Source organism: Sciurus carolinensis, chromosome 1 (assembly GCF_902686445.1).
Source record: "Sciurus carolinensis chromosome 1, mSciCar1.2, whole genome shotgun sequence".
In the NCBI taxonomy this organism is placed as follows: Eukaryota; Metazoa; Chordata; class Mammalia; order Rodentia; family Sciuridae; genus Sciurus; species Sciurus carolinensis.
The window spans coordinates 14,093,400-14,120,882 of NC_062213.1; the positions used below are offsets into that span (position 1 = coordinate 14,093,400).

Below are 27,483 nucleotides of genomic sequence, written 5' to 3' on the forward strand. Positions count from 1 at the left end.
GCGGCACAGAGCGTAGCGCCTGTGCGGGCTGAGTGACCAGAGGCAAGGGGTCATCCGTACCCACACAGGTGTGTGCAGGAGTCACCTGCCGGGGCTCCTCCAGGAAGGCTGCACTCACTAGCAACTAACTGCCCTCGACACATGGCTCTCCCACCAGTTCTGGAACTGCTCAATGGAAGGTTTCTCTTTCCACGTCCCCACAGCCACCCCAGTCCTGTTACAACTAGATGGGGTCTCCTCCTCCAGGAAGGCCTCCTTCATTCCCCTGCTCATCTGGAGACTCCCACCAGGTGCCGAATCAGAGGGGGAGGGGCACAGAGGGGAGGGGCACAGAGGAAAGGCACAGGCCCTTGGACCTGTAGTACAGGTGCAGACAGCAAAGGCTGGGTCCTTGGCAGGTGGGCACCAGGCCTCAGTTCAGAATGCAAAGATCTTCATGAGGGCTGGGGTTACCCCTATCCCACCCCCACTACTGGCCTGACTTCCTGCCCTGTGGGTCACGGGCAGCAGAGGGGACAGAAGGGTGGCCACATTCCCAACACAGGCAACTCAGGAGGCCCCAGCAACAGCAGGAAAGATCATCCAGGAAAGATCAGGAAGGTGCTTGACCCTGAGACAGACAAGCTCAGGTTTAAGGTGCACTGGCCGAGTAGTCCTGATGCTTAAAGAGATATCAACCTCCAACAGGCCAACAATGAAAATCATCAATTCAAACGCGAAACAGCAGGACAGAGCGGGGTGGGAGCAGCCTCTCCCACGCCATTACAATATGTCCCCTTGCCAGGTGCCACAGGTAAAGGCTGGACAACCACATGGATCTCACCCATCAGGGACGCCAGGTTACTCAAGCCACCCTGCAGGTAGTTCACCAGGCAGACCTGGTGACCCCAGTCACCCAAGATCACACAAAAAAGGAATGCCTGCCAGTGCCAGGCCCAAGGGACACATCCATCTGGCTGTCCCCAGTTCCCACTCCCCACGGGCTGGACACGAGGTGGTCATCAGATGCCTCATCAAAGGCACCAGTTTCCTAGAATTGTCCAAACAAATGTAGGGACCTAAATCCATGCAAATGTGTTACAGTACAGTACTGGGGATGAAAAGTCCAAAATGGGTCCCATGGAGTATCCGCTGGGCGGCCCTCCTTTCTGGAGGCTCCAGGGGCCTGTGGGGGACGGGAATTCCTGTTTTCGTGCCTTCTCAGTAAGCCTTTCTCAATCCCTCCAACTTCCAAGCTTGCAGTCTTGTTCAGCACATCTCACCACTGAGCCCTGTGCTGACTCCCTTGTCCACTTTGAAGGACCCCTGTGATTATGTTGGGTCCAATGGATAATCCAAGATAATCCCCCATCTAAGGCCAGCCTTAAACCCAACTGTAACCTGAGTCCCCTTTTGCCACATTACATGATACTCATGGCTTCCAGAGATTAGGACATGAACCGCTTTCTTTTTTTTTTTTTTAAAGGGAAACAACATTCTCCCAGCGACACCCAAATATATTCCAAGGTCTCTGAACTGCTATTCAATATGGGCAAAGCCCCCAGACTGGAACCTACCCCACTGGACTGGTACTCACCCTGATCCAGTCACTCCAGATGGTTTTAGCCACCTCCCCATCCTAAGGATTCTCACCCAGACTGGGATGCAGAAACCAGATGCCCACTTCAGAATGAAACGTGGAGTCGCTGATCTCTGAGGAATGGGCACAAACCTGGTCTTCAAGTCAGCAGGCTCTACTGCCCCACATGGAACAAGAACTCAGTCTCATTCTGGGCTTGTGCACTGAGCCTCTGGGGGTTCCCTCCCAGTCCAGGGGTATCTCCGCTGCCATATCTGGTGCTCTGGTGGGCAGGAGGACCTGCATCTCAGATCTCACTGCCTCCATGAGGACTTCCAGTGTGAGAAATCTTCTGCCACATTCAGCCTGGGTCAGTTGTGAAGACGCACTATCCACTGAAACCCTGCAAGGCCCAAGAAGAGGCATTCCGTCACAGAGCAGGTTTCATTAGTTCCATTTGACAGATAGGACGCTAAGGCTCCCAGAGGTGAACAGCATGTCCAGACTCACACAGCAGGGGATTGGTGGCACCTGGATTCCAGCACAAACAGGTTTTCCCCCTCCACCAGGACGGCTCCTCTGCCTCACCCACCCAGGCATCAAGCATTCCAACCCCCACTGATGCCACCTGACACCCGTATCTCCCCCTGCCAGCAGGACAGAACCTGGAGCTGGTGAACCAGAGCCCTTCGTTGGTGTCATCCCTTGGCTTAGCGATGGGAAGCCACGCTGCCTAGGTATGCTCGAGCAGAGAACATAGTCGGTCACTGGGCCCTCATCTGGAAGATGGTCCCAACCTTCCCCTAGATACCACCCCATTCTCATTAACCCAGATGACCAATGACCAGGGCCACAGGAGTAAGGCCCTGCCACTCCAGCAACCCTGACTTCGTCCACCCAGATACCAAAGCAAAGCCCTGACCACAGGTGCCAACGAATCTCTCCCTGCACTTCCCTCCCACCCCACACCGGAGCCCAGGGCCCAGACATCTGGTCAGGTGCCGGGATCTGCCCCAAACTGAGTGACCACAGGCAGGACACTGTACCTCTCTGGGTTTCAGCTTCTAAGCATGGCTGGATGCTTACACACCCCGCGCTCTAAACAAGGCATAACCCCGCTCTCAAGGCAAACCACCCTCCCAAGTCAGAATTCACAACTGACCCCTGAAGAAGCCAGCCCCGCCCCCCCCAACAGCTAACTTAGGGATCTGAGCAGGAGCTGGCTCCCTGAAGATTCAGGTGATATTTACACTGACACCTGGAAGTTTGTAGGATTTGTGTGTGTGTGTTTTTGAGGACAGAGGGAAGGGAGCAAATGCCACTCATCTGGGAACATTTAAAAGTGACAGCCGCCCAAATGGATGGGGCAGGTCCCGGCATTCACTTGCAAAACATGGTTCTGCTTTGCAGAATTTTAAAGAAATGTCCCCCATGGAAACGGAGGCTTCATTCCTGGGACAACATGCTTAACAAAGGGGACTCCTGGGCTCCCCTCTTCCCAACATCTGCAAAATTCAAAAGTTAATCAAGAGGGATCTTACAAATCAATGAGGGGGAAAAAAATTGCTGACACCTCCATAGGAAATAACCGGTTTCCAAAACACAAATAGGCGATAAACAGGAAGAACAGGTCCACCACACCTTTAGTCCCAGAAAAGTAACTTTATAACCAGATACGGGTTGGGTTGCTGGCTGTTGTTGCTTGCTGCTTGTTGGCTTGTGGTTTTTTGTGTGTGGTGTGTCTTGTGTGTCTGCTGAGGATTGGATCCCTTCCTGCCTTCAGAGTTTTGCATTCAGCGGAACCTCCATCTTCAGGAGGTGCTGCCAAGATCCCACCCCCACGCTGCCTGAAGGGGCTATTACTGGTGAAATACCCTCAAAATACATCTGACAGTGAAGCAGGATCGTAACGTTCCTGTTATTTCAGGAGCGGGGGACTCTGCCAAGAAAACAATCAGGGATGCACGAAAAGGTTAGTGTGCAACCACAGGCCCAGGCAGAGGAAATCTGCACCCCGCAGGGAGCCACTGCGAGGAGGGTGACAGTGACCAGCAGCAGCCGGCCATCACCCTGGCCATCCTAGGGAGGCTCCAGGCAGGGGCTCCCCCACCTCCACAGCAGCCCCCCAGGAAAGGCTCTAACCCCACTTCACAGAGGAGCACAATCCAGCTCTGCAGCACCTTTCCCGGGCAGGCGCACGACCGAATATGGTAAAACAAGCTTGTAAGCTTCAAATGACCCGAGGACAAGGTCATGATATAATGTTAAACGCAAAAAAAATTCAAAATACAAGCATCAGGAAGCAAGGTGTTCAGCTGGCTGCCACCAGCATGGGACTGTGGATTGCCTGAATTTCCCGCCTTCTACCTGCCTGTGTTTTCTGTTTCTACAAAAAAATAAAAATAAAAAATCATTTACCTGTGAAGGTCCCCCTTAATTTTGTGAGTGACTTGAGTAACCATGGGCCTGAAGGCTACAGGGAAACAGCCAGACCACGTCATGACGAGGACCATGGACAAAGGCCCAGGTTCAAAGGAAACACTTCTGGAAAGGAGAGCCAGAGAAGCAGACTAATAATTGCCAAGATCATGCTAAGTATGGGCCACTGGGTTGACAAGCTGACGGTGATTTAACGAGTATCTGCAGGCGGGCCTCCAGCCAGACCCATGGGTCTCTCCACTTTATGAATACATCCCAAGGTCTTTCGAGCCTCTTGGGAGCCTCTGCCTCCTTATGACTAAGAAACCAGAGTCTCTATTCAGGCAATCATCCTGGGAAACTGTCCCTAGGCCACCAAGCGGCACCCTGGCTGTCCTCCACACCTGTGTGCCCAGCAGTACATCTATTCCAGCACCTCCCGGACTGTGCTACAGGGACCTGGTTTTACAACTGACCTCCCACAGAAGGGGAGCTGTCAGAGGGGACCAGGCAGGCTCCTGGGCAACCACATCTCCAGAGCTCAGCAGAGTGCCCCACGGCAGTGGTAGGACAGTGACAATCAGATCTTGAAGGGAAATCACTGGGAAGAAGTAAGAACCTCCCAAGCAACATGACAGCAGCCACTGGAGGAGAAGGAAGGCTGGGTGGCACAGCCACAGTGACATCCCAAAACCCACTTCCTGCCTGTGGGGCATCAATGGGCACTTGTTTCAGTGTGAAGGACATGCTGCAAGAAGCTTCCCTACCCGTGAGAAGTCCATACAGGAGAAGAGAAATAGCCACCTGGCAAAGCAACCAATTGGACAGGACAGAGAGTTGGTGCGGTCCACCTCTTTGCATGATGGCCTGTCACCGGCACCTGACCTGGTAGGTCTCCCAAGGTGGCGATGCTCCTCAGCTCCTAAACTCCCACAGTCCTTTTCCCTAAAGGTGCTGAGATGGAATTCACAGCCCTCCCTGGTTCTGAAGGTTCCTTCCGTAAGATTATTGTGCTGGTGGTGGCTGCCAGGGGAGACACCCATTCCCGATCCCATACTGCACCCCTGTGCCCGCAACTGGGAACCAATTCTGCCAGGAGGAGCGCTACTTCCTGCAGCATGGCGTCCAGCCCCAAACCAGCTCCTCTCCCGCTGAGGCTGCCCAGGTACGGGTCCCTTCCCAGAGCAACCTGGTGGTTCCAGGAAGCAGCCCTGCCCAGATTCACATATCCTTCCCCCTAGCCCTGGGGCATCCCCAGTTCTCGGTACCACTGGCAGCTCGCAGCCAATCACAGTTCCCAGGGCACAGAGGTGTTCACAGGGGTTTATGTCACCAATCAGCTTCATTCCTGGGGCGTACCACACCCAGCTAACACAAGCTTAAGGAGGGCAGATGACACATTTAAGGAGGGAGGAGAAAGCGATTTCCCTCAGGACTTGTGACTCAGCCTCTCTACTTGTAGGGACAAAGGAACAAATGATTGCTGAAGGCCTCCGGGTACCAGACTGCAAGCATGAGAATCTCACTAACTTTGACCTACAAGGTGTTGTCAGCATTTAACAGGCAAGAAAACGGAGGCCAGGCCAGGTTAACTCAACAGCAGGCCCAAGGGGCAGGAGACTCAGAAACCCAGATCTGACGGGTCACAAGGTTTGGTTCATTCGGAGAGAGACCACACGGACTTCAGCAGAACCTGGGCAGCCCCGATGTCAGTGGGAACTCAGAGCGACAGGAAGGAAGGGTCCAGGGCTGGCAGCAGATATTTCTGTCCCAACCTCACAGCTCCTCAAGTACTACTGCCTGTGTGACACTTATTAGAAGCAGTCCAAGGGAAGAAGTAGACAGCCAACTCAAAGGCAGACCAGAGTTCACCTTCTGCCTGGGCCACTGTGTAACCACAAGCAAAGTGCTCCTGACATACTGCTCCTTAATCCAGACTGGGTGCCACTGTGCCTGACCGGGAGTGAGCACCAGATGGGTTGATCCTGTTCTTTCTTCTCCTGCCCAACAAGGTAAAACGCCCAGAGCTCATGGTTCTCTGTGTTCCAAGAACACAGGACATAGGCTTGGAGCAGCCACACCATCCTCTGAAATGGTCCAAAACAAGGCAGTCACCTACCAACAAGCTCAATTTTTTTCTCTCATTTAAAAGTGTCATTCAAAGTGAATTTTCAAACGGGGCATAGTGGAGCATGCCTGTAATCCCAGTGGCTCCAGAGGCTAACACAGGAGGATCATGAGTTCAAAGCCAGCCTCAGCGAAAGTGAGACTCTGTCTCTAAATACAAGAACAAAATAGGGTTGGGGATGTGGTTCAGTGGTTGAGGTGCCCCTGAGTTCAATTCCCCGGAATCTTAAATAAATAAATAAATAAATAAATAGATAAATAAATAAATAAATAAAATTAATGTTCAGGTGGAGTCACTAAAGGAAGGAGCCAGGTAGAAACTCAAGGGCACAGACTTGCTCTACATTAGACTTCATTCAAAACTACTGGCCACCTTCCACAAGCCAACCACAGTCCCAGAAACTCTGGTATCACAATTATTCCTTTACAAAAAATAGACTTCAAAGTGTCCGTGAAAAACAAACCATTCCCCCATCTGTGAAATTTTTGCTAATATTGGAAATGCCCCACCTCAGAAAGAGTCCCTTTCCAAACCTCTCTCCATCTCGCTGGGGCACCCTCCACAAAAGGTAACCTGAGGTTTCATGATCACCTTGTTAGAGACAGGCTTAAGGTTAGAGGTTAATTCAAAGGAGAACTGTTTCCAAACAAGGTCCAACAAATCCCTGCCCTCCAGTCCATTCAGCTCTGGGAGTAGCCCCCTCCTCCTGCCGCCTCCCCCCGGACCCCCGCACCCCGCACCCCCCACACACTGAAAAGCCCAGAAGCCCTTAGAAGCCTCTCAGGGTTGGACCGGGAAAGGGTTCTCCTGCCCTATGCAGACGCCCCTCCGCAGGAGGGAAGGGACTCTGCTACAGAAGCACTGAGCTAGCCCACCCTCCTCTCTTTGTATGAGACAACCAGGGCCCGCAGAAACAACTGGGGCATCTGGAACCCAGAGACCTGAGGCCAAAACACTTCCCCCGTCAGGGACAATGAATGGCCCTAATTCCAACCACCCTCAATACCCCCCAGAGACAAACCCTTGGGGTCCTCACTGCCAGGGCCTACTGCTGCTCTCTGCAACCCTGCAGTGAGGTCCCCCGCCCCCCAGAGAGCCTCAGGGCTCAGCATGCAGGCTCAATCCACAAGGCCAGCAGGGCTCCTAATGACACTTTTGTCTCCCTTAATAGCCATCTTCCTGCTCTGACAGCTACCATCCTCAGGGAAGATTTCAGCAGCCACTCCAAAGAAACAAGAGAGGGGGGCAGAGAGGGAGAGAGACAAACTTGAGTTGGGATGGGGGGGTTAAAATAGTAAACTCAGTCCGGCAAGTCAGAGTCCAGTTCCAGAAAGCTGCTGTCCAGCTCTCCAACTCTGAGTCAGTCTCTTCTCCTCAGTTTCTTCAACTGTGAAATGGGTGGAAGGAAGGGGTGGCATCTGGGTCAGGACAGGAGTGAGCAGCATCGGTGCATGCTCAAAGGGTTGCAGGTTGCCATATACAAATGTTATTCTTGCACCTGCTCCTCTGGGAACAGGGCTGGGTTTTCAAGGTCACTTCAAGATGCTCACAAAATAGGAAAGAGATTTGTAGGCCCCTCCTGTGGCTGCAGAGCTCTTGCCAGCTTGGCTCCTGCCTCTGCAGGCTTAGTCACCACCCTGGCTTCTTCCCTGAGGCGGGGCTGAACTGAACTTTTGAGAATTCAAAAGGCAGAAGCGGGTGAGTTTCAGGCACAGGCCTGGAAAGGGATCAGGGTGCAAGACACCTTGAGGGTGGTCAGCAGCAAAGAGATTCAAATGCTAATTTGTGTCCCTTTAAAAGCAGTAAAGCCCACCAGGGTCCCACAAAGGGCTCACTGTTGAGGAGCCCAGTGACTCAGAGGCCGGCGGACTACCGGGCCATGACTCAGCACCCCTGTGCAGAGCGCCCGGCCGCGCCCGCCTGCCTCCAGAAGCAGGGGGTCCCGTGCCAGGAGAGTCAGTCCGGAGGAATGCCCCCCACCCGCCCGCCTGTGCCCACTGCCGGCGACTCACACGCCTGGCATCCCAGCAGCGCCACGTGACAGACCTGTCGCCGCGCCAGGGTAAACAGGCGGGAAACAGGAGCCCGGCTTCCCGGCCATGGGTGAGGTCATGCCTGCGGAGGGTGGAGGGCGAGAGGAAGGCGGCAGGATCCGACGGGTGGGTGGCCCCTGGGGGCAGGAAATGGCCCGGATACCAGCCGGCCTCCCTGCCAGGCTGCTGTGAACTGGCTTCTGGGTTTGGAGAGAGGGAGAAGTCAGGAAGAAAAGCAGGACCCAAAAAGGGCAGGGCAGAGCATGGGCTGCAGGGGACAGAGAGAACTCTGGTGTAAGTTACTCTGTGTGATGTTGAGAGACCTAAATAGCATCCGGCTCTCTTCCTCCCCAACACCGACAGTGGCCCACTTGAGCCTTGAATGCAGCCCTCGCTGCTCTGCCACTGCGACCAGCTTTTACAACAGACTTGCTTCTTCCCGTCCTCTCTCTCCCCCTCCCTAATCTCAGGGGAAGCGGGATCACCTTTGTTCCCCACCCTAGGCAGTTATCTGTCCCTGAGCACACACCCACCACAGATTTGGGGATGGCACCAGAAGATCTCGGAAATGACCAGCTCCTGAATTAACAAGTGAATTACAACGTTGGACACAGCCCCTCCTGAGGGACAGAATACAGCCTCTGGGACAGGCGTGCCCTGTGTGTCTCCTTAGCTAGCAAAGCAATAAAACCTCCTTCTCCTTTATCTCAAAACCATGCCCTCATCATTGAACTGGCATCGGGGACAAGGACAGAGCTTTGGAGCTCAACACACCCCTCTCCCTGCACTCAGTGTTAAGCTACACCCCAAGGAACTCTGCTGTCTGCCACCAGAGCCCTCCTGCCCACCTCTCCTCCAGGCAGCCTTCAGGAAACTCTGCGGGCCTCACGCCTCCTCCCTCACGCCTCCTCCCTCCTCACCGGGAGTCCTGCCTCAGGGTACTATCCGGCCCTCAGGGATGCTCAAGGACTCATCATGACTTTTCCTGATCTGAAATCTGGACCTTGTGAGTGAGGACCTCGCTTGCTTCCCCAGCAACCAGTATGCCAACCAGAGTCACCCCAGGTCACAGTTCACTGAGAACAGCCTCCACATCGACTGGACTCTTCGGACCCCACAGGACCAAGCCCCTCATGGGTTCCACCATCTAAAGGGTCAGCCGGGTCATCAGAAAACATGGTTGCAAGCGGCCAGAGCCTGGGTGCTGGGCTGCTGTGCAGATGGGGAGAGGGGAGAGAGCGTCAGCTCACGTTCACTGAGCCAGCTTGGTGAAGGGCTCTACCTCCCTTAATCCTGAGGGCCGTCTTGCTGTGGGCCAGGAATCCTACTATTCTCTTGACATATGTTATATGTCATTTAAACCTCATTTAAACCTCAGCCCTATGAAGCAGACACTGTTAAGAATCCCTGCTTTACAGGTGAGAGAGCTAAGGTCCCAAGAGATTAATATCACCCTTAGTCACACAGCAGGATTCAAACCCGGGCAGGCTGGAACCGAGATCAGTACACTACCATACACATGGCTTCCAAGCAAGGCCAGACATGACCACTGAGATCAGACTACTGGTCCAAGGACCCCAAGCATAGCCATGGCAGGGCTGTCACCAGCTCATCAAATGCCTGGGTATCTCTCCAACAGGCCACTGGGCTCAGAGACCCAGGTGCAGCATGCAGAGATACACAGTGTAATTCTGCGACACCAGAGCTGTGCAGAAGCAGCTGAGTACGCTCTGTCCCAGCTGCAGCTGCTGCTGTCGCAGTTTGGGATGCGACACAAAGTGAGCACGGTTCATCTCTGCAATGACGGCAGTGACTCGGCCCCAGGAATTTTGCAAGCGGAAATCGAGGGTGCCCCTCCAGGGCCTCTGAGCTTGGGTACAGTCCACCCACGGTCACAGATGGTCAGCCCACAGTCAAGCCGGCACCAGAGGGTCTTCACAAAGTGCCAGCTGAGCCACCCTCCCTGGGAGATCTGGAGGTGAGCCTGTGCCCAAGGGCCTTCACTCACTTCCCAGACGAGGTGGCTAGAGCAGAGACTGTGAGCACAGTCTGGGAGATACGGGCAATGAAGTCAGTCCACAGAAGCATGGGACAGAGGACAGAGAGCCAGGAAGACCCTCTGTCCCGACCTCTCTGCACACCAGGGAACCATGTCGCAGAGCCCAGGAACCTGCCTTGTGAAGAAGGAGCACAGACTTGGAGCCTGTCTCTGGATCCCCACCCTCTGGTTCATACCCCCCAAGGCTACGACCAGATGGGCTGCTCTGCCCACTCTCAGACCCGTGCCAGTAGAGTAGAGGCAGAAGGGGCCACTTCCAGAGACTGGCCAGCTTAGAGTGCCTTGGAGGGACTCGAGCTGGACACCAGATTCTGGATTGGGTGTTTTCATGCACATTCTCGCCTGAGTCTAAGCAAAGCCCGCAAGGTGCATACACTGCATCATCTCCAGTGTGGGGTGAGGACAGGAGGGGGTCCTCAGGGTCACAGCCCAGGACTGAGTCTGGACTGGAACTCAGGATCGTCTAGTTCCGTGGTTCCGCTCTCAGCACACAGCCAGAGTGCCCCAAGGAGAGGCGAGACAGAAGGCGTGGAAGAGCACCCACCGGAACAGATCGACTGGAGCAACGTGCACAGGTGGGCAGTGCCACCAATAAGCCAGCAAGTGTACCCAACACCCTTACTCACCTGGGTCCCCACCCCACAGGTTTATATTTAAAATTAAAAGTCCCCCCCAACCCCTGGTTTTTGGTTTTGTTTTGATTCCTTCTACATTATTCTTTTAGTACAAAACACTTCGAGATTTGGGGGTATTAGCATTTTCTTGATTTAAGATATAGCCAGGACAATTATTTCTGTGGTTACCCACCAATGAGCCTACAGAGACCAAAAGACAAAAGCCACATACGGATCTGCCTTGTCTAATACCATGTGTAGACACGAATTCCGTGCTCTGAAGACCACCCTGCAACCCACAAAGACGGGCAAGATGACTCACTCCTGATATTGGCAAAGCTGCCTCTGCCCAGGGCCACACAGTCCCAGAGCTCTGTAATCCACTGGTTGTTCTTATCTTTTCTAGGGTTCCTGAACCAAGGACAGTGGCATCTTAACCAAAAGCACAAAGACTGACCCAGGCCCAAGCCAGGGATTAAACCATTTTGTACAAAATAAAGGCTCTTTTCCATTCCAAAGTACTACTCCCCGCCTACCTATTTTGTAAACAAGACCCTCAGGCGGGTGACAAAGAGAGCAGCCCTCTCTTGACCTTGCCTCCAAGTCCCAGCCCATCCCAGCCCACCCCAGCCGCTGCCCTGCGCACCTGCTGGCACAGGCCGCGCATCCGGGAGCTGGCATGCACAGTGCACAGGCCGGGTCTTCCTCCTTGGTGTGCAGTGGCCCTGCTTCTCCTCCCAGTCCCTTTTCCCTTGATGGCACAGCCAGGAATGTGGTGACAGTGACAGGGCTCTAGAAGTTCCCAAGGGATCCTACCTCCACCTGATTGAAACCCTCCTTGTTCTAGAAGCCGCTGGCGGCAGGTTCTCCCTCACCCTCAAGGGCTGCCCGCCTAGGAGGTCCAGGAGTTCTTCTCACCCACCGTCCACTTCCGCTCCATCCCCGCAGTGCCAACCCCACCGTGGAGGCACTGAACAGGGAAAGGTCTCTAAAGATCTAAGGCAAAGGATAGAAAGTACACTGTGGGCATGAATGAATACGCAAGAGGGGATCCCACTATCACCTATGATCATAACGTACCGATAAAATCACAAATATGAAAAAACCGAAAACAGTGACTGGACCATGCCTTGGCTCCATCAGGCTAAAAAGCTTCCAGGGGCTCCAGGTGCAGAAGTCCCCTGCCACCTGCTGTCCAGCCCCCTTGCCCTGGTCTTGGCAGCCTCACCCAATGACCACTCACTCGTCAACTGGACCGGGCTCACGGGGCTCTCAGCAGCGCCCAGCCAGGCAGAACTGGCACAGGGAGCCACGCGACTTGCCATTCTCTTCTGGGCAGCTCCGCATCACACAGCAGGGCCCCTGGGCTCTGACCCCAGGCCCACGTCCACACCCTGGGCCAAGACTCCACTCCTCCCCAGGTCTGGCGTTCCCGCCCCCTTGCTGTCCCAGCAGCCTCCCAAAAGTCCTTTCCACACTGGGCTGGCATGGTGTCCTCTGCCAGCCTGTGCCAGCACCACCCCAGGCCGAGCTGCTCCGGCGGCCATTTATGGGAGCCCTGGGTGGGATGGTCCGGACAGCTCCCACTTGCCTGTTTTGGGAGTGCCGCTCAAGTATCCCGTGGGATTTGCTTACCGTGTGCTGACAGTGTGCACCCCTGGTACAACGTGACGGGCGCTGGCCTTCCTCTGTGGCCCTCCTCACCAGGCCCCCCGCCCCTCCTGTGCCTACTGTCTCCCCCCACCTGTGTCCCTCACCCACGGGCACGTGTCACCACTAGCACTGTTTACTTGTGCGTCAGTCCCCCCACACACACACACATACACACAAGGGCTTTTGCACTTTGCTTTTTCTCTTGACACCATATCCCCAGATCTAGCTGGGTCTGCGCACGCCGCACCTCCCGTGGCAGGTGTCACCAGGTACCAACCCACGTCTAATGCACAGACGTCTGAGTCGCTCCCATTTTTTGCTGTATAAATATGTTATTATGAATTATCTCGTCATTTGGATAGAGAAAGTCAAAGCACCTGCCCAGAGAAACAACTTGCACCCCTTCCAGCAAGGTATGTATGGAAGGGTCTGCTTCCCTGGGTGTGGTAATCAGAGTCCTTAGCCACCTCTGAGCCCTGCCACCTTAATAGGAAAACGTGGGAGTTGTGATTTGTAATTCCCCTTTTTTGAGCGGGCCTAGCATCCTGTGATTTTTGTTTTGTTTTGTTTTGTTTTCAGTGTTGGGGATTGAACCCAGGGGCGCTCAACCACTGAGCCACATCCTCAGTCCTTTTTATATTTTATTTAGAGACAGGATCTTGCTGTGTTGCTTAGGGCCTCACTAAGTTGCTGAGGCTGGCTTTGAACTCGCAACCTCCTACCTCAGCCTCCCCAGCTGCTGGGATTACAGGCTGCATCCCATGTTTTCTGTGAACTGTCTTCCCACTCTGAAAAGTCATCTGCCTCACGATGAACAGCACGATGAACCCCTGGCCTGTATCTGGGCTCCGTAGGAAGTGAGTTACCAGGGCGCATGGGACTTGGGCTCCAGTCCTCAGAGAGCTGACCATCCAGGAGAAAACCCACACGAAAGGCAGCCTGAGGGAGCACGCAGTAGGGATACAGGATAAGAACAAGGATGGTTCTAGAAAGGAAAGCCCAGCTGTGCTACAGTGGTGAAAGAAGGCTTCAGACACAACCAGAGCCTCCAAATAGTGTCTGTTACTTGGAACACTGGGAAGAGAGGGAAGGACCAGAGAGGGAAGGAGCCCCACACAGCAGAGGGCAGACCAAGGGCAGAACAGGTGCCAGCCACGGCCTCGAAGCCCAGCCAAGAACCTGACTCCATGATGCAGTTGGAGAGGAAACTGCCCACCTGTTTCCTTTCTCTGTGGGCCACTGACTTTGTGACCAGTTGCTCTGTTCGCCTTTATGAGCACTTGTTCACAGCTTGTAAAGCTTCAGTGCTCTGGAGAGCTTTACAAAGCTCACTGCCCAGCCCTGGGTGAGATGCAGACCGAGCCCCTGGAAAAGGCCGATAAAGGACTAGCACTGCACCCCAAGGTCGACGGGAGCCAGTGCAGCCCTGCGAAGGACCGGGCTTCCCAAAGTGCAGGTTGAATGGGAAGGGACGCTGCTACAAGCAGGAGGGACCTCTCCCAGGAGTTCTGCTCAGAGAGAGACCACGGGGCCAGAGAGACGTCCACTTTGAAACTCTCTCTCATACCAATTCTCAGGAGGCCTTGGCAGGGGCAGACAGAACACCCCACTCTACAGATGTCAAGTCCACTCGGAATTCTCCCCAAAAAACTACCTGACGGTTCATCTCAATGCTGAAGTGATGCATTATGTATGCTCCTGCCAGCTCAGAAGTGCTCTGGGTCCTACTACTGTGTAACCCCCATCTGAAACACCTGCTAGGTTCCAGGTATTGTCCCAGCCTGTGACAAGTACATAACACCCAGGTTCATCCCCAAGAAATAAAGTTCTGTGGGTGAGACAGACAACCAGATGCAAGGTGATGAGAAAGGCCCTGTTCACAGAGAAGCCTGGAAGTCGTGAGCCTTCCTGAAGGAGGTGGTACCAGATGCATCACCGAGAAGCAGAGGAGCGGAAGGTTGCAAGAGGGCTGTGCAGGCTGTAGAGGCTCGGGAGGCACCGTGGGCGAGGCAGGGGAGGGAAACAAGCCCGGTGAGGAGCACGCACAGGTGCTCAAACGCCAGTGGCCACAGCTCTGCCCCCTGCTCAAGCCCTCTGTCACACCCATCATGAGATGACATCAAGTCTGCCTTCACTGGGTAGCTCTCCCATTCACGGGGTGCCCAGCTCAGCTCAGTAACGACAATGGAGTCCCTTAATAACCCTAGATGTCCGTATTTCAGAGGTCAGGGGCGTCCCAAGAAACGGTGAAGAATACCCAGAAATCCTGCCAGGTGGGCAGCAGCTTCCCAGGGCACAGGTCCAGCAGACACTGTCGAGAAAGACGGGGCTTCTCTTAGGGAATTTGTGCAAAGTTCCATCTGAGCACATCACACCGGGTCTGCCCAGAACAGCAAAGGACCTCACGTGAAAAAGCGAGCCCCTGTCAAGAGCTGCCTGGTTTATGAAGACCTGGCCGTGCCACACCTCTGCTGGGGCATGACCTGATTTCATCCTCAGGCCAATCCTGGCTGCTGGGGAGGCTCCTGCCTGTCCCTTCTACAAACTAGGACATGAGGCTCTTGACTCTTGGGAGACTTGCACAGGCACACATTCGGAAGGTTCAGAGGATTCCAACCTGACCTTCCAGCCTGCACCCCTTTCCTCTCCGCGACCAGAAGCCTTGGCAGAGAAGAGCTAGGTGGGGGCCACCTGCTCCAACTTCTCCAGGGACCCAGGAAGGGAGCAGTGGGCTTCCCAGAATGGCTGGTGACAGTTCTGGGTAAGACTGGCTGCTCAGCTGAGGGAGGTCTCCACAGCAGGAGGGCGGGCTCCTGCACCCTTGTCACTGCGCGTCACTGCTAGCCCAACAGGGCCCTCCTGGAAGCAGAGGCAGATGACCTTCCAGGAAGTTTGGGTCTGGGAAAGGCACAGACTTTCTGTGAAGTTCAGAAATATTGCCCAGGCATGAGGAGACAAGCCCAGGACCAAACCCTATGAAAGAGCAAAACAGATCTTCAGCTTTTGTCTTAGAAATTCAAAATCAATTTAAAAAAGTAATTGGGAAAAGCATAAAATTACAGGAATTTAGAATACACCACTTTCATAATAGTTCAAAGGGTCACACACCTTAAATAAACAGGTAAATAACAAAAACTTGTCAATAGATAAATCAAAAATGAGTAAATAGCAAATACAACCAAGTGATAGAACAATTTAAAAATAATAACAACTTAAAGTGCACGACAGTGCCTTTGAAATACAGGTGTCCATCTCTGGGATCAGGAGGTCTGGAGACAAGACCTGAACTCCACCAGGAGACCCTCCTCAGACCTTTTAGCATCTCCCGGTCTAATCTGCCCTCCTATGGGCTGGGGACAGTAGCACCTGCCACCCCTTCCTTCCGACCATGAGAGAGGTATGCAAAGATCCAGTCCTCAGCTGAAAGGGAATTCACTGAGCAGGACTGTGTCAAGCACGGGTCCAGCACCTCCTGCCTTGCTCCCAGCAGCCCTTTGATGTACAGATGCTTCTCCATTAACAATGGGCTCACATCCCAACGAACCTCACGAACTGAAAAAAGTCAAAACGCATCCAACCCCCGCACCTAGGGAACACCAAACAGATCTCAGCTCCGGACGGGTGGGGTAGCTCGCCGATGCTGTCCAGCCCAAACCAGGGACTACACCACATATCACTCACTGGCCCAGGAAAGGACCAAATCAAATCACAATTCAGTTACGGTGTCTACTCGTGTGTATGGGTTTTACACCATCTCAAACTCTGAAGATCTTAAAATTTTTAAAAATCTTAAATCCGTGACTTTCTGTACATTGTCCCCATCTGACAAGTATAGAGACTGAGGTTCAAAGATGTCAAGCCTGGTGTCCCAAATCATTCGTCACAGAGCAAGTTCAGGGGCACACGGAGGTGAGAATGGACTGCTGTCTGCAAGGGGTTTCTGGGTGACTTGGTCACTGGGGTCCCAGCAGCAGAACCTGTAAGAACTGTACATTTGAGCCCACTCCCACCTAACACACCGTGGGCCTGTGGGTCTCCCCCAGGCACACAGCGAGACCAGGCACACAGCGAGACCAGCCACAGCTCGCCCTGGGCACACACCACACCACCCACCTCTCATTCCCTGGCTGGGCTGGACCAGCCTCCCATGTGGGCAAAGCCGGTTGGGTGCCACGCTCCTCAGAGACCAGACAAGAGAGCATCTGTGCCTCCCGTTCTGCAGAAGCACAGCGGTGACAGTGGCAGAGTCCACCCAGGATGGCCGGCACGGCCAGCCCACACCCTTGGCCCTCCCGAGCCTATCTCCTAGCATCCCACACAATGTCACAGCTTTCAGAAATCCTAATGGGATTCGCCAATCTCTGGGGACAGTCCGTAGACGCTTTCCACTGGAATAAAGATTTAAATGCTATAACTCAAATCACAACCCTGTATGGGCTCTGGTGGTTAAGTCTCCCATAATATCCTCTTTTGAGACACAGTGCTCCTTTCTTTGTCCTGTCTTTTAGGAGCTGGCAGGCCCTCAGTGTGCAGACCAGGCAGACAGCTCAAGGGCTTGAGGGGGTGGAAAGGGCCTTTTCCTCCAAAAGTCAGGCTCTGGGGCCTGGAGCTCATCTAAGAAGGGAATCGCGGGGCCTGCCACACCCACCATGGAGGCAGTTCTCCTGATGCCCAGAGCCCTACTTAAACAGGTCTGCTCAAGTCCTCCACTGGCTGCCACCCCTCCAAATGAAGCAGAAGGCCCTGTGTGGCGTGGCCTCGCCTCCACCTCCCGTCCCCCTCTTGCTCCTCTCCTCCAGCTGCCCCATGCCCCACCTTCAAACCCCTGTCTGCTCGGTGTCCAGGGAGCAGATGCCTGCAGGCTCCAGTACTGGCTGTAGGGTGAGTCAGTCCATAGGAGGCACCAGGTGGAGGTCAGAGGGCTGGTGAGAAAGAGTTCCAGATAGGACTTTGGGGCACCGTCCGCGTGGTAGGGCCAGCTTCTTCCACACTTTTACCTTGAGGAGTGGCTCATTCTCCCCAGCTCTGGCCATACAGCCCCCATCGGCTCCCATGTTCGTCCCTTAACCTCCCCACATCTCTGTCTAGGGTCCTTCCTCTAGACCATCCTCAGCTGAGCCACTGTGACTGACTCCACGGCCTCATGACTGATCTGGGGGTTTCCTTAAGCGTGTTGGCCTGTCTCATTATCTGCGTTCAAATTCCAACCTTTCCTTTCAAATCCCCAGTCTTTTATTAACTGGGTCACCGGGGGCCACATTTGTCAATCTGTGCTGCAGCTTCTCCGTCAATGAGGGGGCATGATAACAGTTCTTAGAATACAGGAGGATAAAATGAGTTAGTTGACCAAAAGCACGTACACACAATAAACAACACGTAGAAGCTACCATTACTACTACCACCCCAGGAGTCAGACCCTGTGTTTGGGTCAGGGGCTTTAATTCCTCAACATTCCTCCAAATGGCAAACCCTCCCACCTGTCTGAGCACGGGTGACACGGATGGGATGCTATTGCTTGCTACTTCCCCAGACAAGCGTTCAGGAAAGGACCTCCGCACTCTGCATGTGAATCGTGAGGGGACACAGGGATCGTGTACACACACACATTCTGGGGTTCCTAACGGTTGTGCCCGTTTAAGCCTCCATCTGATATCCACGGTCCTCCACAGAGCTAACCAAGTCAAGGGAGCAGCACAAAGGTCACGAACCCTGGGGCAGAGCTGGAGTCCTGGCCCTGAGCGGGACAAGCTCCTCCCTGCCTCTTAGATCCCCCAATAAGACAAACTGATCAAGACATAAAGCCCAGGAAATTACACAGGCCGTCCACGGCCTCCTAAAAACAAGAAATGAAGGGGATTTTTCAAAAAGTGCGTTTCCAGGGCTGGGACAGTAGCTCAGCAGGAGAGCTCATGCTCCTCATGTCTGAGACCCTGGGTGCAATTCCCAGCACCCAGAAATGTTTATTCTAAAGTACATTTTCCAAGAGCAGTGGCTCAGAAAGTCATTATGACGTTTCTCAACTTCCGCTTAATTTCTGGAATCGGAGAACAGACGCTTACGTGATAAAGTGTCAGGGCAGCAGCTGAGGCCGACACAGCCCTTTTTTTCCCTTCCTTTAACTGTTGAATGATGTTGCTTGAGGCTTCAGCCCGTGGCCAGCAAGGCTTGGGTTGGCTAGAAGGTGAGCCACAGTCACTTCTGTCCCATGAATGTCCCATCAGACACCCAAGCACCCATCTCCAGTTTATCCTGGGCCCTTCTGCGGGCACCAGGGGGTAGTTACGCGTGAAGGGAGCAAGACTCCCCAGAACTCGCCCCCAGGAGGCCTGGATTCTCACCCAGTGGGCTAGAGTCCACATTCTCCACCCAGGACAGGCCAGTGAGGACCGTTATCACCACCCGTCCACCCAGTGGACACGGTCGCACCATCTGGGATGGAAGCAAGTGGGGAACCTGCCCAGCGGACTCCCTCAGGACAGTGGGGTTCATGTGAGCATGTAGACGTAAGCCGGGGACTCGGGTCCAAGCAGGCTCACCATTTAGGGGGCAGATTCCTGATCCTCCCTGGGTCTCAGTCAGCTCCTCTGCAAATGGAGACGACAGGGGTAATTAAATGATTTTTGCCCCCAAAGCAGTACCTGGAAGCCCTGGGTGAGTTCTTGCTACCTCATTGTTAGCAGCAGCACTCTTACCATCGCCCCCGAACTCTGGATCTACTTAGTTCTAGGAACTTCAAATGCAGTCCCCTCCAAACTCTGAGCCACACGTGTGGCCTCGTCCTGCGCCTCTGCACCCGAGCATTCATTGCTCTCCCACCCATTTGAGGAATCGAATGAGTATACACTAGATACACACCAGATATCAGCCAACACAGAGAACGAGGAGGACGGGATCCTAGCTTCTACCCTCCAGGGCCAGAATCACACCCACAACAAGAAGCAAAACAAATGTGCTTTCCTCATGCTGTGGTCAGTGCCACTTGGAAATCAACAGCATCCAGTGACAGAATAATGGAGGACAGGGAAAGGGCCTATGAGATGAAGTGATCTGAGGAAGAAAACCAGACTTTCAAGGAGCTGGAGGAAGAAGGTTCCAGGGAGAGGCGATAGCAAGAACGAACGTCCTGTGGCACATCAAGAAAGGTGTCAGTGAACTAACCAAAGTCCAGGGTGCTGGGCAATCATGTGAGGTTCAACTACAGGAGGCTGGGAGGAGGGCAGGATCATGTTGCTAGGGTCTCCCAAGAGCGGGTAGTTGCAATGGGAAGACAAGTTTTAAGGAGGTTTAAAGGACTCTTCTACCTAGTATGTATGGAACAGGTAGAAAGGGAGCCACAGGAGCTGACGCCAGGTGGGCAGATGTTAAACATGGGCAGTGAGAGACAATTAGGGTAAGACAGAGAGGCAGGGACTCTGGAGGGAAACTGGACTAGACTCACTCACAGTGAGGCACAGAATCAGAGTGAGCTATTAGAGATCCGATCCTCACTCAGACCTCACCCTAAAGCCCTAAGAACAGGGTCCAGCCCTCTGGGTTTCCACAAGACCTCCTGGTGATGCTGATTAAAATTTCAGAGTCACTGGACTAGACACCTGAGAAGTGATGACTCTATATGTGTTGTCCCTCAGGGCTCAGCTTCATATACCTCTAGGGCCAGGCAGAGCCAAAGCCCCACAGTCAAGATGCTGAGATCCACAAGGTGGTTTCTGGAAAGTAGTTTGTCCACTTGGTCAACATTCATTTGCCCAGTTGGGGCTGGCTCAGGTCAGGCTAGAGCAGACAGAAGAGGACCCGGCTGAGCAAGAAGGGAGTCGGCCTGGTATGTAGCTCCATGGCAGAGCGCTTGCCTAGCACGCACAAGGCTCTGGGTCCTCTGCCCAGCACCACACAAGAGGGAGGGAGGATGGTGGTACCCCAAAGGTGGAGCCGGAGTGGCCGGCAGAGGGAGTGGTATATCCCTGGAGCCCCTATCCGACCAGTCACATTAGCGTTCCATGAGAGGAATGCACACAACGCCTCAGAGTCCCCAGGGCAGGACCCTGCGAGGTAGAAAGGATTATGGAATGTCTGCTTGTTGACCAAAGCTGACCTGCGGAATCCAGCTGAATCCCCCAGCAGCCACTGGGAGTACCATCCCATTTATTGTTCCCCAAGGGATTATGTGCACACAGCAGGCAATGAGCCAGGACTTCCTGTGCAAAGGCCATAAAAGCCCAATTCACTTCACAGGCCTGGGCTCAGACCCCAGGGCATTCCACCTCCCCTCAACCTGAGGAACCCCTATCAAATACAGTGACCAGGAAAGACCAGGGCCCAGAGCGGCCAAAGGAGCTAACAAGCAACCGTGATGGTGTTGCCCACGGCCCTCTTGCAGAGAGAGGAGGGCAGGTTCTGCTCAAGAGGGTTTGTATTTGTGTCCCAGAATGTCAACAGACACCGGGATTCATTAAATGACTCCACGATGTCCAACAATCTTAGACTCAGTCAACGCAGTACGTGAATTCTCTTCATCTCATCCAACTGTGCGTGACTCCCATCTCTTCTTGTGACAGACCTGCTCACCGCATTTTCAGAGAACAAAGCTCACACACTCAGTCACCCCAAAAGCCTCTTGCTGAGCCCCAACCATTTTCCAGGCACTGTGTTAAGCACCATGGCAAGAAAGCCAGTTGGCCATTTTTTACTGGTCAGCCGCCTGACGGGACATCAGGAATGCTGTGCTAGTGAACTCTGAAGCTGAGTCCGAGCTCAAAGGGAAAAGTTCACAGTGGATTCGTGGTGCCTGTGGGTGGTGGGGACAAAAATGACAGGGGTGGCAAGGGTTTGCCATCTCTGCCCTAGGAATGCAGACGTGCCTCCCAGGTCCTCCCTGAACCCAGTTAGGCAAACGGAAAAGTGAACCACCACAAAACTCGGGGCCTCGTGCATGCCTAGAGGGGAGCCCGCACATTTCTCTGGCTTGCAAGAGACAATTCAAGAAAAGAACTTGACAATTTAAGCGGCAGTTTCCCCGTTGGTAAAGTGGGATTGATACTGCCCCGTCTAGCCACAAAGACACTGTGTCGAGAACCACCTCAGTTGACAGCTGCAGCCAGTACTGATGCTGACATGACCTCAGGCATGTCCACCTGGGACACCAATTTGCCTGAACAAAGAGTCAAAGGGGGAAAAAAATCACGGGCAGTCACCCCCTGGCCCTGCACTCGCTTCCTCCTCACAGCTCCCAAGGGGTCACTCCCGCCAAGATCATCAAAGTCTGTGCATCCTCCTCCTACCTGGCCTTTCTTCCTCCAGGACTTTCTTCTCCATACTTCTGCCATCTCACAAGCTCCTGGCTTCCCTCCCGGCTTGCTGTCCCTCCCCATGCTACTTTTCCAGCTCCTCCACATCTCCCCGACCCTACGGCTCCCGGCCAGTCCAGCACCCTCTTTTCTGGCTACACTCCATCTAGTCCCTTGGCGTTAGATCCCATCTCCATGATGACGTTCTCCAAGTTCTATTTCTCATCACGACTGTACCAAGTCCCAGAGTGCTTTGCCAAGTGCCTCCTTGACGTCTCCTGGTGAGTAGCTAATGGGCATGGGCAATTCAGCAGGTCCCAGCAGAACTTTCTATCCCGTCCTTCCACCTTCATTCAAGACAACAGCAAGCGACCCGGTCACTGAAGCCAAGTGTGGCGTCGCCTTTGATGCACCTTTCTCACTCTCCAAATCCAATGCATGAGCAAGTCCTTCCAGGCATCCCACCGAAAATCACTGCATCTTCTGTCTTCTCTCCGCTTGCCTGGCTAGCAGCCAGCCCAGGCCACCAGCCCTCTCCCTAGTAACTAACCAGCAGGCTGCCCCACACCACTGCCACCATGCCACACAGCAAGCTCCTCTCCAACCACTGCCCCAACCACACTCTACACACTACTTCTGCCACCTGGCCCTCCTTCTGTCCTCAAACAACTGACTCGCTCCCATCTTACCTGAGAAATGTCTACCCACGCCTCTAGAAGTGACAATCATAAAACTATCAAATGTTGGCATCGGCTAGGATGTTATCCGCAATAAGATGCTAGGCCTCTACACTGGGGTCGAATAAAGTCTCTGCAAAATTCATGTCTAACCAGAACCTCAGACGGTGACCATATTTAGAAATAGGATCTTCACGGACATCATCCGTTCAGATGAGGTTACGCTCAGTCAGGGCTGTCCCTAAACCAACAACTAGCATCCATGTAGGAAGAGGAGATGAGACACCCATACCCGGGGAGAAGGTCAGACCACAGTGGAGGCAGAAGTGGTAGCCATGCAGCTTCCAGTCCAGGAACACCAAAGGTTGCATGCGACCACCAGACCAAGCAGAGACCAGGAAACAGTCCTGAGAGCCCTCAGACAGAGCATGGCCCTCCCGACACCCTGAGTTTGGACTTTAAGCTCCAGAACTGTGAGAGAATAAATCTTTTTTTGAGGAGGAAGCGGGGAGACTGGGTCTCACTAAGTTGCTTAAACATCTCACCAAGTTGCCCAGGCTAGCTTGGACCTTAGGATCTTCCTGCCTCCACCTTCAGAGTCCCTGGGCTTATGGGCGTGTGCCACCATGCCCTGCTAAGTGTCCATTATTGAAAGTCACCCCGTTTGTGGCTATTTATAATGGCAGCGCTAGGAAACTAACACGCATTTTATAAACATTCTCCCCAGCCCATGCCCACGCCCCACAAAGGCAGAATTCTTGTTCTTACTTTACAGATGGGAAACCAAGCATCAGAGAAGAGATGTCCCTTGCTCAAATTCACAAAGCTCACATGTGGCACGCAGCAGAGATTCAAACCTCATCCAACTCCAAAAAGCAAGTTCTTGATAAGGGCTGAGCAGCTACTTAAAAAAAAAAAAAAAAAAACTAATGCTAAATTTAAAAAATAAAAATAAAGCGAGGCTTGAGAAGCGACACCTGAAATCCCTTCCTGCTTACAAGGCATCTAGCAGCTCTTCTGTCAGCAAGGGTTTCTGGGAAGCTCTGGTCACCAAGGAGAGAGGAACTAGCTACCAATGGCTTCAAGAGCAATCTTAAAAGCAATGGAGGAAGGTTTCTCTCTGCAGCTGCACTGTACACTTTTGTTGCTGGGACCACCCATCTAATATAGAGAGATACATTTTTAACATACATATTAAAGGTTTTATTATATGCAATATGCAATAATTTTTTTTTTGCTCATCACAGAGTCCTTTGTAGTCCCTGACCTGAATCATCATTATTACTCTTGGCTCCGACACTAACAAGCTTACCTTGTGAAGACATTCTGGGCAAAAGATCCAAAAATCTTTAACTGGTCAAGGCGCGGAACTTGGAATGGCATCTGGCATGTAATTATTTTTAACAGGAGAAAATAGCCCATGTTGTCAGCTCTCCATTTCCAAGGAAGACAAATTGGCCACAAACAAATGCATAAAAGGGTGAGTTCGGGAGGACCGGCATCATCTTCTGGCTCATTCGCTGAGCATCGTCGGGATGAATGCAGTCATTCACTCTGCGAGGGACTCCCCTCAACATCCCTCTCTCCCTGCGCTTAAAAGGAAACCTGGCCTCTGCTGGATCCCAAAACCACTGTGGAGAGGTTTCACGCAAGTTTTCAAAAGCAAGTTTTCAAAAGCTTTGATGAAAACAGGGCTTGTTTGCTTTTATCATTTAAATTTCAAAATACATCTCCAGCCAAGGAGAAATACAGACACCACGGGGCCTGGGCTGCCATTAAGGAGAAAGGAGGAGAAGTCACTGGGCTTCACCGAACCCCAACCAGAACACAGAGACCCACACTTGGCGGCAGCCGCCATCTTGTGATTACTGTGACTGTTGCTGTTGTTTTAGGAAAACAACATCTCATCTGTGGCAAACTCCACAGGGCCTCTCCCTCGGGTGCACCACGTCCACTCTGGGCCTCTGTTTCCCTCATCTGGTTTTTTTTTTTTTTTTTTTTTTTTTTTTTTGCGGTGCTGGGGATTGAACCCAGGGCCTTGTGCTTGCAAGGCAAGCAGTCTACCAACTGAGCTATATCCCCAGCCCTGTTTCCCTCATCTGTATAGCAAGGAATTCGATAAATAGTAAGAAGCTCTCGCTTCTGTCCCAAATGGTGGAGAATCGCAGGGCTGAGAAGACACAGCCCCACCCGCCCCACCTGGCTCAACGTGGCTCCGCCCATTTTGAATGGAGAGACAAAAGGGAGACCCATAAACTCTTTTATGTTTCCTGAGGTGGCCACTGCACAGAAGAAACTGCTCACAATGGAACTCGATGGCCTCCACAGAGCAGTAACTCTGACCCTAACAGCCCCGCTGGCTCACCAGATGTGACAATGGACGGGGGAAATGAGGGACAGGGCTTTGCGCCAGGATGAAGATCAAAAGCTTTGAGAGGGAGAAAGATGGATTTCAGGCTTTCCTCCTCTGTCCCCTCAGGGCCACCAAGCACGATACTCCTGCAGGACTCAACTCACATGATCCCTGAGACTCATGATCAGGGGCGGAACAGGGAATCCACCCTGCGTGTCAGAAAGAAGGGGGAAGAACTGTGTCTAGGGAGCTGCCAACTCGGCACACAGAGCCCGAGGGAGCAGCTCAACCCTGACAGCGGGGCAGCCCTAAAATTCCCGGGAGAGGCCCTGGTTCATAGGAGGACAGGGAGCTGCACAGCCACTTCCTCCCGCGCTGGGAGCCTCTGGCAGGGAGGGAGCAGTCAGGAGGCAGCCCGGGCCTCCAGCCTCAGGGTTCCCCACCCAGGCCACCCCAGAACAGAAGAAGAGTGGGTTGGTCAGCTGCCCAGGAACCAAGGCTGCGTGTCCGGGACTCGAGGCAGACGGGGAGGCCAGTGAGGATGAGAGGCAGCCTAGGCCAGCGTGGGTCAGCGCTCTGGCTGGGAGGCAGGGCTGTGGGCTCAGATGGACAGCGATAAAGCCACCAGACTGTTGAGTCCTCTTAGGGTGTCCGTGCCTGCATTAAGAAGCAGGAGGCCACTCAAAGGCTTTTCACCACCTGGTAGACTTTTCAAGAACTAAAAGATACCCAGGGTGAGGTCTGCAGGGGATGCCGCTGCAGCTTCCCTCCGGCCCAGAGGCCCCTGTCCACATCCTCAGCAGCAGGCACTGTCTTGGCGCACCCCTCCAGAACCAGCCTGCACATACATGCTTCTGCATGCGTGTGCGCGCGCGTGCACGAGCACGCATGCAGGCATGGTTAGGAGATTCCGAAATAGTCACTTACCACCTGGAGACTAACTGTAATCCATTCAAAGGACAAGCTTGGATGAGTCCCTTCTGACTGTGAAGATTCCAGACTGTGAACCCACCCAGCCAGGAGCCAGAAGCGCGCAGCTGGAGAAGCTAGGGTGCAGGCTGCCAGGATGCAATGGAGGGCTTCGCTGGGCTGCGGTGTCCACCAGTGATAACCGGCCCTCGCTGAGAACTCGCTGGGATCCCACACCAGGCCAGGCAAGTTCCGGGCACCTTGTGTGGCCTGCACAGTTCTCTTAGGAATCGGAGGCCGTTACTATTATTCCCATTTTGCAGAAAACAAACTCAGGTCAAAAGGAGAAGCAACTTGCCCCAAGTCTTATAGCTGGTAAAGGGCAGGGAATAGGATGCAGGTGCACTCTGCTCCTTCTCATCATTTCAAGGAAGAGGCATGTCACTGGGGAAGAGCTGCAAGCCATGTGACAAAGTCTCTGTACCCAGCAAGGTCAAGTGACTCTGTAAGGAACACTGCTATAGCGTGCCGTCCCCCAGGTCCACGTGTCCAAAGCTCGGTCATCAGCATGGCCCTACTGGAAGGTGTTGGAACTTTAACAGGTGACCTAGCGGGAGGTTTTAGGTCCACAGGGGTGTGCCCTTGAAGGGTCACTGGGCTCTTCCTTTCTCTCTTTGTTACTCTCTCTCCAGTTTGCTGGCCACCATGAGGTGAATAGCTTTCCACCATACTCTCCCCGGGACCTGCTGCCTCCCGACAGGCCCCGAACCAACAGGGCTAATCAACCATGGAATGAACCAAAATAAACCTTTTCTCTTTTCAAGTTTTTATCTCAGGTATTTTGTGACAGTGACCTAAAACTTACTCATACAAATATCCAGTTAGAAAAAGCATCAGAGGCAGAACCCAAGCCCTTTGGTTCTGTACACAAGAGCCATACTTCCGACTTCCATTAACATATCCTGAAAAGGAATGTGGCCGTGCTTCACTTAGCAGTCAGATTTACATGATTTCCCTTCACCCTCCAACCACCCCTAAAGTAGCTGTTGTTATCCACTCTTTCACGCATGAGAATACAAGGCTAACGGAAGCCAAGCAACGTTCCAAAGTCTTCCTGGTGAGACCGACTCTCCAGGATCAGTGTCCAGACTCAGGACAGGATTCTTTCCATGCAGCCACAGCAAACCTCCAGATAAAAACTTTCTGTGCTACTGTGAAAATGCTCCCAAAGCCAAAAGCGTACTGAGAAGCAGCGACAAACACTGAAGAGTCATCTCCTTCACCTCAGCAACATCTCCAGGACTCAGAGACTCCACTTCATAAGAAAGCAACTCCAAGCAGGAAGAACGTTTGAGTTATCTTGTCACTGACTTTGACATGCGCATTAAGGTCCTCAAAAGCTCTAGAATTGTTACTCTGGTAATTCTAGCTGCAGCAATTTAACCTAAAAAAATCTGGAAGATAGAACTAGGTTTATGCACACATGTGCACACACACGCACCCACACCCACATGTGAGGACACACTCACACACATCCTCATAAATATAAGCATTATTTGGAAAAAAAAAAAAAAAAAAAAAAAAGATGACCTGTACCACTGGATAAAATCAGCAACAAATATCATTTGAGATCAACTGAAGAGTTCACTTGGCTTGCTCTCTTGTCATTTTCGGGTGATGCATCTAACAAAGTTACGTGATCCTGCAAAATCAGACAGTGAACGTAGGAAACAACTGATGGACGATCCAGCAGGAAGAGGCTCCAGCCCAGAAGAGAAGATCCATCTACACTGAGGACCC

General features: G+C 53.1%; 1 long non-coding RNA gene across 3 annotated transcripts in view; it reads right to left on the reverse strand.

Moving 5' to 3' along the window:
• The window catches only part of LOC124973028 (uncharacterized), a 148,435-nt gene that overhangs the window by 96,586 nt on the left and 24,366 nt on the right, over window positions 1-27,483 (reverse strand). Inside the window, exon 1 of one of the 3 annotated variants that reach the window (XR_007106622.1) lies at window positions 1,577-1,955. The exons of the other annotated variants lie outside the window; for them this stretch is intronic. This is a non-coding gene — a long non-coding RNA (uncharacterized LOC124973028). Of the gene's footprint in view, window positions 1-1,576; window positions 1,956-27,483 lie in introns of those variants that run through there. 3 annotated transcript variants of the gene reach the window in all.